Source organism: Podarcis erhardii, assembly GCF_964252035.2.
Source record: "Podarcis erhardii genome assembly, chromosome: 1".
Classification (NCBI taxonomy): domain Eukaryota; kingdom Metazoa; phylum Chordata; class Lepidosauria; order Squamata; family Lacertidae; genus Podarcis; species Podarcis erhardii.
The window spans coordinates 106,623,583-106,645,194 of record NC_138497.1 but is presented as its reverse complement, the minus strand read 5'-3'; the positions used below and the strand labels follow the sequence as shown (position 1 = coordinate 106,645,194).

General features: G+C 42.0%; 2 long non-coding RNA genes across 2 annotated transcripts in view; one reads left to right on the top strand and one right to left on the bottom strand.

The window, feature by feature from the left end:
* Positions 1-21,612, top strand: part of LOC309348956 — a 145,214-nt gene that overhangs the window by 59,083 nt on the left and 64,519 nt on the right. The gene's annotated exons all lie outside the window — the stretch shown is intronic.
* LOC309331382 lies at positions 13,044-15,961 on the bottom strand. The gene is made up of 2 exons (XR_014151835.1): positions 15,895-15,961; positions 13,044-13,263 (listed from the first exon to the last, which is right to left on the bottom strand). It is a non-coding gene; the product is annotated as an uncharacterized lncRNA (long non-coding RNA).

Sequence of the window (21,612 nt, the reverse complement as noted above, 5' to 3'; positions counted from 1 at the left end):
AAGTCTACTTATGTTCATAGAATCATAGAAGTGTAGAATTGGAAGTGAACCCAAGGATCATCTAGTCCAACCCCTGCAATGCAGGAATACGCAGCTGTCCCATATGGGGATCGAACCTGCAATCTTGGCATTATCAGCATCATGCTCTAACCAGCTGAGCTATGTTGCAGTGCACCAGCTTGTCCCTTGAAATGAATGCTTTTCTCATAGATTCTGAAGATTGCCATTATAAGTAAAGGAGGCAGTGCTCTGTTTATTCAGACACTGAAAGGAACAGTGGATGAAATATGAACTTTACAGGAAATAACAAAGCAGTGGCGTACTAATATGCCCATGCACTTGTTGCTTCCAGTATATCTTGGGACACACCCAGTGGAAAAAATAATTGGCACAGGCGAGTGTGTGCGTGCTGAGTTATTAGTGTAGGATGTGTGAGGTAGAGAAGATGGTTGTCTATGGCATCCTTAGTATCATACAACCATATGCCTGAAAGAACAATTATCTAGGCTTATTCGGCAAAGCAATCTCTTGGTTTCATAACATTCAGTCATTGCCTAGGACTTGGGGACTAGCAGTAATTGGTACATGTGTGGCCAACTCCAGAAGGATTCACATTAATTAAAGCTTTAAGTTTAGCAAAAACAATCTTGCTGGAGAACATACCAACAAATATACTCTTGGAAATCCTATCGGAAATTTCCACATAAACAGAAGTCATAACTGGATGCTTTCGATGGCAGTTAAGGGCAGTCTGTAACTCCTTGAACTATCAAGTCTTAGCTGAAAGCATCTTCAGTACATTGATGGCTGCATTACAGGCAAAAGATACAGAACAGAAAATCCTCTTACATCTTCAAGAACAACTTATGCATGCTGAGGGAATCTGGATTCTTACACACAAGGGCAGGCTGCATGCTTGCTATGTGTATACCACTTTATTTTTTTTCCTGTTGCGTGCTTGTCAAAGCAATCCACATACACAATGGTGCTGTTTAAGCTAATGGATCTCTTTCATCATAATAGAGATGAATTCAGGACCAGGTATAGCAACTGGTATTAAAGCAAAATGGGACACCATTCACATGAGTTCTATGACCACTCTATTCTTACTGACCCAGTGAAGATCCATGCTTCCATTAAGTGTAATTGCTTTAAAGTAAAAGTAAAGGGACCCCTGACCATTAGGTCCAGTCGTGACCAACTCTGGGGTTGCGGCGCTCATCTCGCTTTATTGGCCAAGGGAACCGGTGTACAGCTTCTAGGTCATGTGTCCAGCATGACTAAGCCGCTTCTGAACCAGAGCAGTGCACGGAAATGCTGTTTACCTTCCCGCCGGAGCGGTACCTATTCATCTACTTGCACTTTGATGTGCTTTCAAACTGCTAGGTTGGCAGGAGCAGGGACTGAGCAATGGGAGCTCACCCTGTCATGGGGATTCGAACCATCGACCTTCTGATCGGCAAGTCCTAGGCTCTGTGGTTTAACCCACAGTGCCACCCGCGTCCCTAATTGCTTTAGTTCACACTGAAATGGGAATGCCTGTGTGTTGGTGAAAGAATGGGGAGATGCCTATGCCAATGAAGCTAAAAAACAAACCAACCAAGAAGAGCTCTCTGGAGCTTTAACTAGTTGATAATTAACTGATTGTTGTTCTCTAGCAGCTAACATGTGAGTGTTTTAACCTTAGATCACAGGACATAGCTACATAGCTACGGAATTGCAAATTGCCATTTTGAAGGGAGTTGCCTTTGTTTTCTTTGCTCCAAAACTCTGTGGAAGGAGGATGCAAATGAAGCTCTCCAGGTAAACAGCCTAAGACAGAATGCAGGCTGTGGAGAGAGAGACATACTGTACCTCAGTTTATAGGTCTGTTTGGATTATTCTATATTTTGTAATATGCTAAGCCTATGGTTGGATAAGCATATGCCTTATGGAACTGTTTTAGAAATTACTACGTGCCATTTATTTCATTAAGTGAGTGGGTTTTTTTGTTTTGTTTTTTAAAAAAGATAGCTGTAATGGCAGGAGCAACTAAATCTTAATTGGTTTTAAGATGGTTCTCTATATCTATCCTACTGTTCTTGATTGAAATATTATTATTCATGCTCAGTAATGAAGGTGGATATTTTCTCAACCCCAAGGGAAGAAAAAAATGCTAGTTATTGTTGAACATTCTCAAAAGATAATACAACAGTTTTGTTGATAGCAGAAGAGAAAGAGGAGGAATATTTTTACAGATTATCAGCTGTAATTTGTTCACATTCTATATTTTTTAAGCAAATCAGTAGTAGAATGGGGGAGGGGGGATTAAGTTCAAAATGTATTGTGATGATAAAGCTTGTGCACCACAGTTTTTGTTCTCTAATTTGCCCAGCATCTCCAATGGAGACAACGGGCTAAAAAATAACTTTGACAAAATTTCATCACCACATTTTTTGGAGAGAGGCTGGCTGTACACAGCTTATGTATTTTGTGGTATATTACAGAGATAACACAAGTCTCTAGTGCTTTCTGATCTCATGAAGGCTTATAGCACCACTCAGGAAATGGAGAGTGCACAGCAGTATTTATCCAATACACAGCACTTATTTCTGGGTATATTTGATAGTCATTTTGTCTAAATGAGCAATGTCCTTGTCTATGGAATTATTTGTCCAAAGCTGAAACTTGTAATGGCAAGATACACTGGCCAGTTTCCAGCCAAAACTTCATGCATGCTACCTTAAAGGTAAAGGGACCCCTGACCATTAGGTCCAATCGTGGCCGACTCTGGGGTTGCGGTGCTCATCTCGCTTTATTGGCCGAGGGAGCCGGCGTACAGCTTCCGGGTCATGTGGCCAGCATGACTAAGCCGCTTCTGGCGAACCAGAGCAGTGCACGGAAATGCCATTTACCTTCCCACGGGAGCGGTGCCTATTTATCTACTTGCACTTTGACGTGCTTTCAAACTGCTAGGTTGGCAGGAGCAGGGACTGAGCAACGGGAGCTCACTCCGTGGTGGGGATTCGAACCACTGACCTTCTGATCGGCAAGTCCTAGGCTCTGTGGTTTAACCCACAGCACCACCCGCATCCCAACATGCTACCTTAAGCTCTTCCCTTATTACCGGTTCTGCAGTGTAAAATTTTACCTAACTATACACTGACACAAGTGCCATGCGCTCTTATGTAAACCCCTTGCTTCAAAATGAGAAGTCAGACAGACCCAGGCTCCTCAAATTTCCATTTCACTGATAGACCCAAAGAACAGATGCTCGTAGTTGGCCAGACGGCTTTCATTCCCCATTTCTGGTCATAAAAAACAACAACCTCACCATCTCTATCTTTTCTGATGTATGTGCATCATTTGCAAGGTGAGAGATAAACACAGTGGGAACACGGATGTAATAGCCACTGTGAAATCTTGCCTTCTTGCTGTTGCCAACTTTTGGCTCTCTTCGATATACCCAGTGAAATGTTATGACACAGATCTGAATATATTTCATGCTGTACACATCTCCCCATCACTATATCCATAGAGAACAGGTGGCATGAAAAAACACAGTGCACAGACATAGAAATCTACCAGCACTGGTCTAATGTAGGGATGGCACAATAACCCACCAGATTTGATCACTGACAGGGATATTGTCATTTCACCAGTGCAGGCAAGTAGCCCAGACCTTCATTTCTCTTCCTATACAGTTTAATTTCTGTCAGGAAAATTAACTATTGGCAGCTGGGTGTGAAAACACCTGTGTATGCTTCTACTACTTATAAAAATAGATGCATTTGAAATGCAATAACTTGCAGGAGCTCAGATGTTTTGTGTGCAAAGGCTGCCAAAACCAGCAATGAAACTGACAGACTTCTCTGGATCACCCTCTACAAAATATCTGGAGAAACTCCTTCAGGGTAGAGGTGGGACTGAGGATTCACATCTGTTGTTAGTTTTGTCCTCTGTTGTGCAAGGACTTCTCCAAATTACTATACAGGTGTGTGTGTGTGAAAGAGGGGAAGCTTGTGGTTTTCAGCCTTGCTCTTTGCAGCCTTGCACACAATTAGTTTATGAGATGAACTGCAAGGTATCCAGTTCCCTTCTGCAAAAGCTGAAAGAGCAACAGGGGAAACTGACCAAGGGCTTGCCAGTTTCATCTCAATAATGAAGGGACCTTTCTGACTCCATTCAGAGGTGGGAGAAAGCTTGACAGTTTCACCACCACTCTTTGCACTTGGACTAGAGACAAGGCACAGTTGGTGCCAAGCTTTCCAGGTCAGTCTGAAGCACTCTGTAGATTATATGATACTACAGTGGTACCTCTGGTTATGTACTTAATTCGTTCCGGAGGTCCATTCTTAACCTGAAACTGTTCTTAACCTGAAGCACCACTTTAGCTAATGGGGCCTCCCGCTGCTGCTGTGCTGCCGCCGCACAATTTCTGTTCTCATCTTGAGGTAAAGATCTTAACCCGAGGTAATATTTCTGGGTTAGCGGAGTCTGTAACCTGAAGTGTATGTAACCTGAAGCATATGTAACCCGAGGTACCACTGTATATCCATAGCTCTGCTTTCTACAGCCTCACAGTCTCTGTACCTCTTTTTGATTCCACAAGCTAGTTTAACGATTTTATTCTAGACAGCAAGCAGCTTTTCATTGGGGTGCTATCAATATTAAACAAAAGAGCTGAAGGTTAAGGACTATTCAAAAGAAGCAGCTGAGAACATAATATAAAAATAATCATTTTCTGGGTCAGCGGAGTCTGTAACCTGAAGTGTCTGTAACCTGAAGCGTATGTAACCCGAGGTACCACTGTATGCTACTTGCCGAAGGATGTGTTTGTTGAGCCCTGGCTTTGATTTCTGTGCAAAAACTAGTGGGGAGTTTGGATGATAATTGACTATTTACTGCACGTTCCCTCTGATTTCTCAACTGAGAGGTTATATAGCATTGCATCAAGCATCCCACTATTATTTCCAGCACATTTTCCCGTCGCTTTCCTTATTGCAAAAGTCCGGATTTTGAGGGAAGCAGGTTTGTTGTGCAAGACTATAATTGCGTTATCAGAACTGGTTGCAGTGTGACTGAATCCCAGTCAAAGAAATCTGGGAACTCCCTATCTGATGGAATAGTGGAAAACTCCATAGGAAATCCAAAGGAATTTAAAAAGTATAATCCAGAAATGCTTACATTATCCACCCATATATCTTGCCATGTCTATATATCTCACCTGTGGTGAGTCCATCCAGGCTTTCATATAAGAGCAATAATTAGGGTAAGGAGATTATTATACAGGCATAGATATCACATCCATCTTCCTTTTGTGTGAATCATGCTATAATCTCTGGTATGGGTTTTGAGACAGCTAATACTGCCCTATCTTTTGTCTGTGTGTTTGGGGTGTGTGTGTGTCAAATCAGACTTATTTGATTTAAATGACATTCATGCTGTCACGCCTGAGTGATGCCAAGGTTGGCATTCAATGGCCTGGATTCAAAGGAAGAGGCAACTAATTCTGTAAACCCAAGGAAGCTTTAACCTTGCATTTCACAAACAGCAGTGCTCCCCTTTCCCTATGCAACATGATGGCAACCTGCATGTGCAAAAGATAGAGCAATTCTATGCATGTTTACTTAGAAGTAAGCACCATTGAACTCAATGGGATTGCTGTTTCCAAGTCAAGGGAATTTAGGATTGCAGCCTTCATTTTCTGGTTTCATCAGTGCCTTTTGCATTTCCAACCCTTTTTTTATCCTTTATCTTTCTATGAGAATGCAAATATTAATTATATTCTTTCTGTTGTTCTAATATTTTTACTTTCTCTTCGTTTCATTCACCACCAGCCTCTGTCAGTATTAATTTCCATTCTAAATAAATAACAATTTAACTTAATCTTTTCATTGAAAACCTTGGCTGGAACCTTGGTGTAATTTCTCTTTCCCCTCCATTTTAAGTGTAATTGTTTTCCTTCCCTACCAAGGCAATTAAGATAAGTACCCTTCTTTATTATTTTTAACCTTGCTTTTAAAATTTATACACTTACAGAAATGCTGTTCTTCATGTTTTGTTTGCCTGCACTGAACCTTCCTTTATTTTTCCTCATTCCATTTTATTTTTTAGTTTGCTCCAATTATGTTGTCATGTCTGTATTTTTCCTCTTTCAGAAATTCAGTTTCTCTTATAATATTCCAATTCCGATTTCCATGTTGTGCCGATAAACACAAAGCAATATTGTAGAGTCCGCTGGGAGCCTCAGTGGACTAAAATTATCACTTCTAATGGATGGCTGGTGCTCACAAACAGTAGATAAACGGGTAAATTTGTACCTAGATTCTACCATTCCAGCTTGTGGGTTGGTGCTAACCTGACAGAAGAAGTTCCTGTGCGCTCTGGCACTTGTCACAGTGTCCTGTTGTGCCAGAAAGGGTTTAGTCATGCTGGCCACGTGATCTGGAAAGCTGTCTGCAGACAAACATCAGCTCCCTCAGTCTGAAACGAGTTACGTTTGACTGGACTTAACTGTCCAGTCCAGTCCTTTTTTTTACTTCTCATGGGGTGGGGTGCATTCCTATAAATAGAGCACATGCATGTCAGGGAAAAGGCTAGGCTGAAACCTTTCTCTTTGACTTCTAGCATTCTACATGCAAGGGTTTGTTTTGGGTATGGAAGAGCATCAAAGCAAGTGATCCCCATCTGTAGTCTACAGTGACCAGTCCAGACACAGGCAGTCTGTTGTCTGTGAGAACTACCCCAGAAGCTATCTTTCATTGCCAAAGTCATGAATGTTATTGTATTCCAGACCCTGAAACACTTCCTAAAACTTTCCACCCTGTTAGAAAATGTCGGGGACAGCCATACAGTCAAGAGGGGATGCACTGGTAATGGAGGATTTGATCCTGCACATTGGAGCTTCTTCACAAATGTCTTCCCTCCACATAAGTGAAGTTGCCAGCCAACCCAACCGGTAGTGTTTCTGAGCTTTCTCAGCCTGCCTTGAAACAAGGCTCAGATCCCTCTGAATAGGCCTGATTTGGCTCAGGATTTGGGCCTCATATGATTGCAGTGCACAGCCCTAGCAGCAAGAGAGGGAAAGGTTAAATTCACTCTTACTTGGTATGATCCCAGTAATCATCAACCCCATAGCCGATGTAATATTTTTTTATTGCAAAGATGAAAAACAACAACACCCTGTATGTTAGATCCAAAGGTACATTTAACATCATGTGCAGTTCGGCTCTTACTCACAAGCAAACATGTATAGGAGTGGGTGGCACCTTGGAAATAATTGGTACTTCAAAGCATTTCACTTTGACTGGATCGTGTCCACAGTAATTTATAGAACCACGATAACCACATGCAGAGCATTCTGAAATGCCCATTGATTTACATTTGTGTTCCTATCTCTGTACTCTTATGAAACACTTAATATTTCCCAGTAGGCCTGTTAAATTATATCGGGCATAGGCATTTAATATTTGCAAAATGATGTGAAGTTCCAAACCACTACAGAGACACTCGGAATTATTGTTAAATGAGTTTATTAAATGCTCTTTTGAGGAATCGATTTCTGACCTTAGATTCATTAAGAGCTCCTGAGAAGCCTTTAATAGGCATTGATTTTTTTAATGTATTTTAAAAAAAAAAACCTCTTAAGAAACAGCATGCCATCCTCCTTTTAATTATTGTTTATAAGAACTGACTATGAGCAGAATGTGGGATGTGGAGATACTTCTAAAGGAAAAGAAACTCTACAGTGGTTGAGACAGACAGACTAACAACCAGTTGCATCACAACATTGATTTTATACATATGGATAGACTTCAATAAAAAGCTTTTCATTTCATCAACAGGGGCCTTGAAAACAGGCTATTATATAGAATTAGACATTTAGAAGGCTTGTAATGCTTCTAATAATTATATTTTTAACCTTGTGGTCTTGGACTACGTTCTCAGCCTCATTTGCCTTCAGTAACAACAAAATAACAACTGCCAACCTAGCAGTTTGAAAGCATATCAGTGCAAGTAGATAAATAGGTAATGCTGTGGTGGGAAGGTAGATGGTTTTTCCGTACACTCTGGCTTCCGTCACGGTGTTCCGTTGAGCCAGAAGCGGTTTAGCCATGCTGGCCACATGACCCGGAAAGTTGTCTGTGGACAAAGGCCAGCTCCCTCGGCCTCAAAGCAGAGATGAGTCCCACAACCCCACAGTCGCCTTTGACTGGACTTAACCGTCCAGGGGTCCTTTACCTTTACCTTTCTCTCTTTTTTTACTCAGTTAAGGATATAAGACAATATCTTTTCTGCCAAAGTTATGACAGTTGCTGTGAGGTGAAAACCTGCAGACCAGCCAAGTTATCTGAAGGAAAAAATCCTCCCTGGCCCTAAATATGGTGATCAAATACAACCATAGCAAGGTCCTCATGCCTTCTTGGCCATTCCTCTCCATGCAAGCCCACAAGTCTGGTTGGGTGGTGAATCCTGTGCTGACCTCCAGCAGTGCAACCTACACAAGGCTGCCCTCTTAAATTCTGTGGGGTGGGCTTGCCTTTCCCTGTGAGCTGATTGGCCTGCTGGACAGGTCCTTCCCACTGTTCCGGCATGGCTAGGAAGAAAGTGCCAGACATCTCTTTCCATCCCTTCCTACAACCATGTGGGAAAATGGCTGATTCCTACTTCTCCAGAGCCCACAGGTGAATGGATAATCTCACTCAGTCACAATTGGCTAATGGCTGGCTAAAACCTCAGAGCAGATTTAGGGGGCATGTAGGGGATATACGGGGAGAGGAGACGGGTGGGGAAGTTACATTGCACAGCTAAAATTCATTGTGATAGCTTAACTGTTTAGCTACATGCTACCCAGAATTAGATATTTTGTGATTATTTAGTACACACAAATGTAGAATCTTCTTGTTGCGGCCTGTGCCTTAGTTTTGTAATGTTTCCTTAAGTTACAGAAACTAAACCAAAAAAAGGAAAGGGGGAAATATCCAAGCCACCCCTATTGGAAAAAATAATGGAGGATATATGTGGGCAGACTTCGTGGTAAATAATGACTGCCTGGCCTGTTCTCAGACATGCAACCGGAACCATGCCAATACAGTCTCTTTACTTTTTCCTTCTTCCTTCTTCTTCTTTATGACTCATGCCTATAATTGGAGCTACATACAGGATACCGATAAATGGATCCAACAACACTTGCAACAACCAGCTTCTCTGATATTTTGATCTCAACGATAAATGTAAAAGCAAACGAATACGCCCAGCGGCGGCTCAGCTTTACAAGGATGTGTGATTTCCTTCCCTTAATGAAAGAGAGGAAAGATTTTGATCCAGAAGCTTGTGGATGTTTAAATCATGACAGAATTATGAGAGTGTGCTGAACGGTTGCTTTTTCTGCTGGTGAAAATCTTGCATAAAAACTTAGTCAGTCATTTAAGGCAAAGGATGAAAGTTAAGTGATTGGGGTCTTTGAGCCTCAAAGTTCCACAGAGAGGGACTTCAGATTGTTCTAATTCTTGGGGCAGAGCAGCTGTTTGCCTCGCTACTGGCTATATATTAGCAGTTTTCAGGTGTTCCTCTGAAGTAAACAAACAAGAGGGTGACAGCACAGATGAGCAGGCCGGACCCACCCGGCCAATGTTTTCATCGCCTTCCATGAGTTGAACGGAAAATGTCTGAGGAGGGTGGTCTCCCCAAACATTTCAGAACCCCCATTTTCCAGGCTTCAAAAAGATGCAAGGAGTATCAACAACCAGACTAGTGTGGTGCCATCAGCTTGTGAATTAGCATAAATACACATCTCAAATTCAGAACATTGGTTAGTATTCCTGTTTACAAAGGAGACAGAGGGAGAGATTACCCAATGGCACACTGTTCTATATTACAGCTACTACAAATCAGGACAGTTGTCATGGCGGCGGCGGCGGCCTTGTTGTGGCCGTGATGGAGGTGAAGTGAGAGCCCAGTCAGCAAAGTTAAGGCTGTGGGTGGGTGGCAGTGGTGGTGATTATGAGCCAAAGTGGCCTGAGCTAGTGAGGGCGAGGTTGGGGTGTGTGTGTGGCAGTGGCAATGGCAGCCCTGAGCTGGAGGGCAGTGACATGGCGGAGTAGGGGCGCCCCAGATTTAGGTTAAAAGAAGTTGGAGGGTATGCAGAGGCAGCAGCAGAGGAAGCGGGACATCACAAATTGACATGAGAAGCCAGAGCGGCTTCTGTCAATCAGTGATGTCCCAGTCAAATCGGGACAATTGGTGGGTGTGCTATTACAGTTACTCCTATTTATAATTTCATTGCATTCGTTAGTTGCGTTATACAAAAAAAGTGTCTCACAGTGACTTAACAACCAATTATTTATTGTTTATTATTACATTTCTATCCTGCCCTTCCTCCCAAACGAGCCAAGGTTGGCAAACACAAACTGGTAAAATAATGTAAAAGCCAAATTAGAAAGCAGCGCACAGTACAAAATTCCTAAAATGCTAATTCATCAGTACAATAAGAATACTTCTCAGAAATTCTGAAAGAGTTGGCTGCATTCAGGCAGTGTTCATATACAACAACAAAACCCAGAAGGTTCAGCATTTTTAAATGAGGGTTTGATGGGGAAGGGAAGAAATCTTTTAAGCCCCCAAACATTCGCAAAGGCTTGCAGTTGGCATTGGGAAAGCAGGAGCTCCCCCATTAACGATGTTCTTTATAATGCAAATAAGCTGCTCCAAAGTTTGGTTCACACATCCATGCTGATCACTTGAGATCTCATCACTCAGCAGCTCATACCTGTAGAATCAAAATGCCACCATTGCATATGACTGCATTGGAGCCAGTGGTGCTAAGCAATATGAAGTCGGTGTCTATACAGTGTTTGATCTATGGCGGCTGTTTCATGAGCACAGGCAATTACTGTTACTAGGTTCTAACAGTAGTTGTTTTAATTTTTAAATTAAAATGTTAAAATTCATTTAAATTCAAACCTCTTCTTTAATTTTTAAATTAAAATGTTAAAATTCATTTAAATTCAAACCTCTTCTTGATTTTAAATTTCTCTTTATCCCACCATTTAGTCCTTTGAAGCCATCTGGGAATCAAGGCACTTAAATATAACATATGGAATAGAGATTCAGCACCACTATCAAACTATAACAGCAACAGGTATAAGATATGCATCTTCACAAACTAAAATCGCAAAATTCTGTCGCGCACACAAACATAATGAAAGGAAATGCAAATGTAAACATAAAAACGCAAACTTCTGCCATGTACTTAATAATAGCAGCACGTAAAACATTGTCCTTTATATATATAAGGTAGTTTCTATAGCAACAGCAAATAATTGCTTGTATCAGGCATTTTCATCTTCACTCACTTGCACAGAGCAAGATGCATCACTTTATCCATACTTCTGTAACCCATACCCTGAATCATATATATAAATTACGATCCACTCTAGTATGTGTGCAGACATGTGTGAAATATATATATATATCTCATGTGCGCACACAAGTATTCAACTTGAAGTTCTCATTTTGTGCTTTTGGAAATGTTAATGCCAAAGCTACCTGACCTACCATGATATACGTGGCCATTTGTGTTTTCCTGGGCAACTACTTGAACAATTGTATTTTCTTGCTCAAAGCTAAGAGAACTTCCTGGATGCCAAATGCAACTGTCTATTTTCCCTTTGAGAGTGAATAAAGGAAGAACAGAAACGACAAATTGGCAGAGCATGGTCAGTGGGAGCACGTCTTAATAAAATGTGCATATGTGAGAAGCTCATTTTAAAAAATACATTGGAAATTATCCATCTTTCTAGCCATGAGCCTGGGGAACATACAAAACTGCCACAGTGGATCCCCGGGCTGCCAGATGCATAGAAGAAGTGCATCTGGTCCTCCAGTAGAGGGTAATAAATATAGCTGGAGAGCTGCACCATGCATGTTTGCGTGGCCCAAGGGCTTATAGGGAAGGAGAGGGAAAAGGCCTCCCATGGAAACAGAATTCTATGCCCATGTGTAGAAAGATAGATCATGTCATATTTCCACCCCAGCAAAGATAAAGGAGGAGGTTAATTGCATAGGCCTTACATCAGGCCCTCCAAGTGTCCCTTTTTTCCCAGGGATGTCCCTGATTTAGAGAAGCCCTCCCAGTTTCTGATTTGATCCCAGAATGTCTTGCTTTCCCTTAGGGCGTCCCCATTTTTATTGGAGATATGTTGGACCCCTGAGCCGTCTGAAGGCAATTCTTTATAGGGTAGGTTTTGTTTTGTTAAAAAATGTTCTGTTATGTTTTTATATACAGTGGTACCTCGGGTTACAGGCGCTTCAGGTTACAGACGCTTCAGGGTCAGACTCCGCTAACCCAGAAGTAGTACCTCGGGTTTAGAACTGTGCTTCAGGATGAGAACAGAAATTGCGAGGCGACAGCGGGAGACCCCATTAGCTAAAGTGGTACCTCAGGTTAAGAACAGGTTCAGGTTCAGGTTCAGAACAGACCTCCGGAATGAATTAAGTTCTTAACCTGAGGTACCACTGTATGATGGAAGCTGCCCAGAGTGGCTGGGGCAACCCAGCAAGATGTGTGGGGTATAAATAGTAAAATATATCATTATGGAATGGGACGTCCCTATTTTCATCAAAGAAATGTTGAGGCTGGAGGGTATGTTCACACCACTCCATGAATAATAGAATTGTAGAGTTGGAAGGGATCTTGAGTATAATCTAGTCCAACCCTCTGCAACGCAGGAATGTGCAGCTGTCCCGTATGGGGATTGAGCCTGCAACCTTGGTGTTATCAGCACCATGCTCTAACAAACTGAGCTAACAAGAGGATGTGTTATGTAAGTCAAAAGTAAGTCTACTTGAAAAAATTGGAATGTTCGGCTTCTTGTGGAAACTAGTGATGACAGTGTTGGATTTTGATACCCGGCTTTCAATGCAGATTTGCCCAGCTCCCTGTTTGTAAATATATTTCCGAGATGAGCTCCTTTGCCCTGAAAATGGTATTCTGCTTGCTATTTAAATAGAGGGTATTATGAGCTAATGTGCCTATTTTGCACCTGCATGGACGATATTCCTCATGGCCAAACCAGACATTACTTTAATTGCTAATGTGATTAGCAAGCAACCACATCTGTTTGTTTCTTTTTTAAAAAAATAATAATGCAGCAGGCACAGGGAAGGGTAGAATTTTCATCAGGACTACAGCATGCTGATGGGTGGGTGAGAGAGGTTTATCACTTCCTTATTCAGCCGTAATCCAGATTTTTAAAAAGCACCTTCCATCAGCAATTAGCACTAGGGTAAAAAACAAAAAACAAAAACTCACATCAATATCAAGTTAGATGGATGAGGGCAATGCCAGGCCCATCATGAAAAAAGACAACTGCAAAAATAACAATTTTGACAAATATATATATATATAAAATTAGAAATATACATAAAATTACTTCATTGCAAAATTATATGCTCTAACAAGACATCAACCAAGTTAATAGACTGTATATAAAGGGTAAAGGGACCCCTGACCATTAGGTCCAGTCGTGGACGACTCTGGGGTTGCTGCGCTCATCTTGCTTTATTGGCCGAGGGAGCCGGCGTACAGCTTCCAGGTCATGTGGCCAGCATGACTAAGCCGCTTCTGGCGAACCAGAGCAGCACACAGAAACGCCGTTTACCTTCCCACCAGAGTGGTACCTATTTATCTACTTGCACTTTGATGTGCTTTTGAACTGCTAGGTTGGCAGGAGCAGGGACCGAGCAACGGGAGCTCACCCCTTCGTGGGGATTTGAACTGCAGACCTTCTGATCGGCAAGCCCTAGGCTCTGTGGTTTAACCCACAGCGCCACCCTCATCCCTTAAACTGCATATATCTTCACATAAAAATATGATTCATAAACCTTAAAAAATGAATGTCATAAGTCAAAGTTATATTTTCTTTCAGGGGCATCCTTAGAACCCATCTTTTGATCTGTGATGAAACTGAGAACTTACTTCAGTTTCAATGCTTCTTAACACAACTGCTTGGGACAACAACTCTCTCAGTTTACTCACCCAAGCAGACTAAAATGTAATCATCTGAACTGTGTGTGTGTATGATTGTCCTCTAATCCAGCAGTTTTTTTTACTAAGCTGTGTGTCATGATATTTGGTTTCCGCTTCAATGACAGAATGTCAGAGCCTCCAAAACCAGACTGCGCAGAGGATGGCTAGTGGTACCCATCTGATGGGGGTGACACTGCTGTTACTGCTGCCTCTTTCTCCTTATCCCATGTGCAAAGAAAGAAAGAAAGCAAAACAGAAGGTAACACAGAACTGAAAAAGAAGATATTTCAAAAAAATAATTCACAAGCACACTCGCAATCGCAACCCAATGACAAATTGAGTGAAGAGGAGAGATTAGACTATCACTAACTGAAATTCCGAGAGACCATGTGCATGTAAATTAAAACCCCAAGAAATATCAGGCTATGGTTGCTCGTTTTTGTTGTTTTATAGATAAGGTCTGTTTACAGTTAAAAAGCACCCTCCATCACAGAACTATAGAGTCACACATGTTGCATACCAACTCTGGATTTGCCTCTTTAATCATCCCACAAGCACAGGGTGGCAGCACTGCTTAACACAGAACTGACAGGCAGTCTTCTTCCTTTCTTTCTCAATCCACACACACAAACACACTTATGCAAACCTCTTCCTTGGGTTTGCGTGTAGGTTGGAGCAATGTGCTTAGAGCAAATGACGGTTGCAGAGCCAAACTTGCAACCCTAAGCATTAGGAATTCACTTTAAAAGTAGATTGTGGGATTCTCGAAATCCCAACAAGATCACATGGGCAGTACAAAGGAACTCCAGGAGGGTCACGTCAAGCTTTCAGTTTATGCGCTGTGCCCTGTGCTGCCAGATACTGCAAAAATATATCGTTGTGCCTAGCCAACTCTGTGGATTGAAAATTATTCGAAAGGCCAACAGAGCTAAATTTAGGATAATCGTAACTGAGCGTGTGCCCTTCAAAGGCCATAATAACGAAAAAAAGAATTATTATTTGTAATAGCTGTTTGTGATGTCTAATGTTTTCCAAATGCCATGACTAAATCTTTTGGAGCACCCTACTAGTTATTCAAATGACAGGTGTTGAGTGGGTAGTTGGTTTACAGAATCAGAAGCGGCAATAATGGGAAAAAGTGTGACAAGGAGCGAAATTAAAAATAATCCATTTTTTTTATAACTGCAAATCCACTAGTGACTTTTTTCAAATATACATACGTCTTGGGGAGGTAATACTATAACTTGGCCAGAATGCAAGAGGAGCCCTTCCTTGCACATGCTAGAACACCATTAGCAATACATATCAAAGAAAAATATCACAATGCAAAAGGTTCATGGTGCAGTTCATGTAAGAAATCCTTGGGTATGAGAGACACAGACCCTTATGCCTTTCAGAAAGCTGGTAAGCATGTTTGTGTGTTATATAAAAAGTCTGATCCTTGCTTGTATACTGCTATTTCCAAGGAGAAATCCCCATGAATGTCATGGGATTGCTGTCACCTCACCTATGATCACCTGTTGATGAGCAGGAGGAAATTAGATTGCCCTCGCTCCCCCCACCAAAAAAAAAAAAAAAAAAGGTTTCTGGAATTGTAAAAGCTCTGACATGAAAAAATCTGGACGCTGATGAAGGATTTATTTATTTATTTATTTATTTACTCAAACAGCATCCCTTTGTGTACATGGGAATTGACCCAGAAGAACCACCCACCCACCCACCCACCCAATGATTGCCTTGCTTGCTTGATCTTCTAGAATGTCTCTGATGGTTGAATCGTGCCCTAAGTCAATCTGAAGGCTGAGGTGTTTAAGGTCTAATGGTGTGTGTGTGTGTGTGTGTGTGTAGCCATCTAAAGGTACTTAAAAGAACTATAGTCGCACCTCGGAAGTCGAACACCTTGGGAGTCGAACATTTTGGCTGCTGAACGCTGCAAACCCAGAAGTGAGTGTTCCGGTTTACAAATGTTCTTTGGAACCCGGAGGTCTGATGTGGGTTCTGCGGCTTCCGATTGGTTGTAGGAGCTTACTGCAGCCAATCGGAAGCTGCTCCTTGTTTTCTGAACGTTCTGGAAGTTGAACAGACTCCGTTCGACTTCTGAGGTATGACTCTAGTAGGATTTATGCTAAATTTGCAAGCATGGAGGAAGGTGATGTCCCTTATGGCTGAGCCCTGTTCTAATTCAGTCTGCAGGCTGGGTGGGTGTAGCCATCTAAAGTTACTTAGAACTTCTAGGACTCCTGTTCAATTTGCAGGCGTGGAGGAAGGTGGCGTGTGGTGGCTCTACCCATCCATCCAATAGCTTTGCCATCATTCATCCCATTTCAAGTACAATGAAAAGACAGTGTGCCCTTAATATGTCAAATAATGCTTACGCCCCATGCTTTAAGTGCCACCTCACTTTTATAGTTTTAGACATTGAAGCAATAGCGGAGATAAATCCAAGATGATGTTCCAGACTCATGCCACCCATTTTGTCTGAGAGACTGGGTGCTGCTGTGTTGCACCTCCATCGGGAAGGGCATGCCCAAAGCTTCAGCACCCACGTCTAATGGTTTAGTGGTCCCAGAGAGAAACACTGAAGAAAAGAATTGCTGGAGGAAGTAACAGTTTATCTCTCAACTGCAGGCGCACTGAGTAGTGGGGGCTGAGGGGTCTTCACACACCCCCAATTTTCAAGGAGAGGGCTGCCCCTCAAATTCTGTGGCTCCTTTCTACCTGATATTGCACTGGCAGAAGGAGACCAAGCGTTGAGCCCAGCTCCCCATTCAGCACCCAGCACATGAGCACTGGCATCATGGGCCCAGCACACAAGGGGAGGGGTAGGATGTGTCACATGACATGTCACATGATACAGCAGGTGATGCACCCCCCAATGTATGTGGGGGTCAAGTCGGCGCCCCTGCTCAATTGAGTATCTCTTCACTCCAACTTGACTCCAAATAGTTACTTCAACTTACGCAAAAGCTCTTGTTCAAGGTTAGAGTTACATTTGTTTCTCCACCTGCTTTTGCCTCTGGCTGCAGCTGCTGTTGGCATGGAGCTCCGTGAGGCATGAAGGCTCACGAGGGCTTCTGGCCTTCCTACTGAAAGATGTTCCCCTCAAACAATGCATGAATGCACCCAGGGACCATACACTCACTGAGCATGCCCAGGCTGGAGCAGGGGCTGTCAGCCTGATCCCATTTCCCTCTTCATGCTCATTCGCCCTATATTTGTCTTCTGACAAATTATTTCACATTTTGGAAGAAACTGACCACCTCCTCTTGTCCTTAAGCTTGACTGAAAAAAAAATGGTGGGTAAAAAGGAAGCCTATTATTAACAAGCTAATAATTAACAAGCTTTATCTTTTTCTTTCCAAGTAAAAGTTTCAGTTTTGACTTATTGTTCAACGAGGCTTATTTTCAGTGACCTGGAATAAAAGAAAGGAGATGGCAATCACCCTGTGCATTGCTAATTCTGTTATTTTTAAATGCCTGCATTACTTGAATGAAATTTCCTCCTCCTATGTTCAAATTTATATACCTTTTTTTACATTTCAGTTCACTGATGCTCTCTTCCATTTGGATGGGTTACGTAGAGGCAATATTTTCCATTCTACTTAAATGATTAGTCACGGCTTATTAGTCTGAACAATTTAAGATGAAAGGCCCCTTTCATTTACTCAACTTGTTTTAATGAAAACAAGTCTTCAACTTCTTCAGTTTTGTGCTCTGGAAAATATTGTTCATATATGTTCTAATGGTTGGCCACCATGCCCATTGTCCTGTTTGTTTAAGAACCTAAGGAGAGCATTCGTGGATCAGGCCAAAGTCTTATCCGGTCCAGCATCCATTCCTGCTCTTGCAGTGGCCAACCAGATGCCTAAGGGAAACCTGCAGGCAGGACTTCAGTGCCACAATACTCTCCCCACAATCCATTTCCATGGATATTTTGGGACTAATTCAGATTGTTTTCAACATATCACATTTCTACTTTCTGCTTTCTCTGTGGAACTCAGAGCAATGTGCATTTTGGCCTGGCATCTCTCTCCCTTTCTTTCTCTCTCTCTCTGTCTGGCAGGGGCCATAAGTTAGGCTGAGAGCTAGAGAGATAAATCCACAACCTAAGCTGCTGAGTAACGTTTCATACTTGGGTCTCCCAAGGCTGTGTATAAAATATCCACTATCTGTCATTTCATACTTGTGGTGAAGGATGAAGACCATGGACATATTTAAATTCTAAACTGCTTCTAGAGAAGGTAAAAAAGCACAACTTTTTTTCCTGATCATAGTTATACCTCTGAATAGCAATGGGGGAAAGTTTTCAAAATCCTGTGAATGTTAATGGAGAGGTGGAGAAACCCGGAACACTGCTGTCTTTTTCAGTAAGTTATACTGCTGGTCCACAGCTCCACTACTGAAAAAATGGACCCAGCTGGGTTTTGGCCAGTTGATTTTCTGGCCAAACTTGATTTGCTAATGACTTATTGGTGCTGACTTTCTATTGCCAGTTAATCATTGGCATCCAATCCCTTGAGTGAGCTGCAATGGGGACATTATTTATGGATTTCATTCTCGGCTAATTAATTTTGGACTCAGCTAGACTGATAAAGAAAAAGCGATTTATATGCGTTGCATGTGCAATATAATATTTTGCCACCACATGGCGACATGGAGCCCCATTTTTCTGTACTGTTTTCCCTGTTTAAATTTATAAATTTTTAAACCGAAACGCTTCTTTGATGTGTCTAGATCCTGCTTTTGTTCCCTGTCCCTACTCTGCGTTTATCAAACACCGCTGAATGTGTTGCAGTGTTTGCAGCAGAGGTTTTCTTTTTTTATATAAAGTTTTTTATTTATACAACAAGAAAAAAGAAAGAAAAACCAAATACCAAATTACACACAAATTACAAAAATAACCATAGACACATAATTTTCTTAGCAAACAATAAAACATCTATTGGTCTTAACACTAAAGACCCAACCTCCCATCTATTCCATATTTCAAATTCATATTACTTATTGCCAATACACACTTTTATCATAATTAAACTTATTCTCAATAAATCTAATTTCTTATATCTATCTTGCAACTATTACTGAAGTTCCTCGAATGCTGCAACAGAATTTAAAACTACTATATTTATTTTTCAGATATTCTTTGAAAACCTCCCATTTTGAAACAAATTCCTGCAGCAGAGGTTTTCTAATGGAGTGAAGGCTCTGGCAATGCAATGTGAAAATCTTCATGAATTGATTGGCAGCAAGATGTCCGGACAATGTCTTCACTGCAACTCACAACAAAGTTTGGCTGCCAGAGGTTACTTCAGGAGTGAAGATTAGACCTTTTGCTGGTACTGAACTTCAATCTTCAATTAAGCTTTGGCATCCATCTCTTTGAGAGAGCTGCAGCAGGAGACATAGTGTGGACATCTTGCTGTCAGTCGAGTCTTCGGGATTCTCACATTGCATTGCCAGACGTAGACAGAAACCAGCTGCTCTTCATCATCTGCACTTCAACACCAAACACACACACACACACACTGATATTGTGCTACAGAATGCATTGCACTTCAGTTCCAGAATGATACGATAGGAATGTGATGGGTGTCTCCTACCATGTCAGATAAATAAAAGTCGCTACATAGCAAATAAGTGAATACAGAGCTTTAAGAAAACTAAGCTGGAACATGAAGTTGACATATTAGCCCGTATTAATCATCATCATTGTCCAATGACACTTGTTAGCTAATGGAAGGAATCCATCAGTGGAACAGGAAAGGGAGGCAATTTTTGGAAGCCCCCTTCCTCCTTTGCCCACCGAAATATGCTGCGCAGCCCCTAGTGAAACTATAGAGCTGGTGCAGGACACTACCATGGGGAGGAAGAAATCACCCAAATGTTTCCTGCCTCTCTCATTTCACTAGGTGGACTTTACTGGATACCACCCAATCATCCTCATTATCACCATCATCACTGTGTGTACTTTGTAGGGAAGAGGGGGCGGGGAGTCTATTGGCTCTGCTGATCAGCAGTTTCCTTCCTATTGTTCCCATTCACATTTGTGATAGCCTTCCCAGCACCTTTTGATCACTTGGGGGTGTTCATGGGAATCCACGTAATTCCCTGGTAAACACCCTGTCTCCTGGCTTCTTGGATACCAAGCCTCCTCCCATAGTTCATTAGGGCATCTGCTTTAGGGAGCTTACCTGATGCATACTAGTCATCAGATATGGAATAACGCTGGCTCAGTTCTGTTGCTTGTGCTACTGGAACTTGTTAAAACGGTTTGGATTCTGGAAGCTGCTAATTTATTAACTAGAATGCATACTGTGGGACTTTGCGGTTTGCATCTGTTATAAATAATTAAAGCAGATGCAACCCTTTCCGTTTATTTATTCTTATCCACCCTTTGCTGTTAGGCCCCACGGTGGGTTACAACAGTATAATCAAGCAATTATAAACACAAGTAAAACAGTTTATACCGTTATTATTGTTTGCTAGCCTTCTGGACTCTCCTTGGTGAAAGAGGCAGCATGGAGAATGCCAAAATAACTAAAAGACAGTAAAGTAACTAAAATGATCACTTCTTTTTGAAGTGTCAGGAGTCTGGAACAGGGGTCCGCAAACCTTTTCAGCAGGGGGCTGGTCCACTGTCCCTCAGACCTTGTGGGGGGCCGGACTATATTTTGAAGAAGAAGAAGAAGAAAATGAATGAATTCCTATGCCCCGCAAATAACCCAGAGATGCATTTTAAAGAAAAGGACACATTCTACTCATGTAAAAACACCAGGCAGGCCCCACACATAATTGAGAGATGCATTTTAAAATAAAGGTGTTTTTACATTCTACTCATTTTAAATAAAAGGACACATTCTAATCATGTAAAAACATGCTGATTCCCGGACCGTCCGCGTGCCGGATTTAGAAGGCGATTGGGCTGGATCTGACCCCCAGGCCTTAGTTTGCCTACCCTTGGTTTGGAATGTCCAACCCTTTTCAGGCATCTCTTCACTCCAACTAGGCTAGAACAATTGACTTTTGCTCAGTCCTGCATATTCTGGCTCTGCTGGCACAAGCAGTGTACTTCTGAATACCCGTTACTGAGAATCCTAGGTGGGGAGAGTCCTGTGATCTTAGAGGCCATCTGGTTGGCCTTTGGTGTTATCCAGCATGGATCTTCTTACCTTACCAGTCTCCATGGCCTGCAAGGCAATGGGGGGGATTTGTTGACCCTTACATTCTTGGCAGAGTTTGAGTTCCAACAGATATTGAGATAGTTGAAAGTATCCCATGATTACTATATCTCTCCTTTTTTGGTAACCTGCTCTAGGAAGCCACCATCCAAGTCTTCAGTCATGCTTGGAGGTCTATAGCAACCCTCCATAGTGAGGTCACTGTTGTTTCCCTCTCTTACCATTTTTACCCATATATTTTCAATCTGCTTTCCATGCTCCAGGCCCATAGATCTCTTCACATGTCTTCACACCCTTTAAATATCATGCTACTCTTCCTCCCTTCCCACTTAGTCTATTCCTCTTGAATAGGTTATACCCCTCAATTCCTACCTTCCAAACATGAGTCTCATCCCACAAGGTTTCAGTAATGCCTGTCAGATC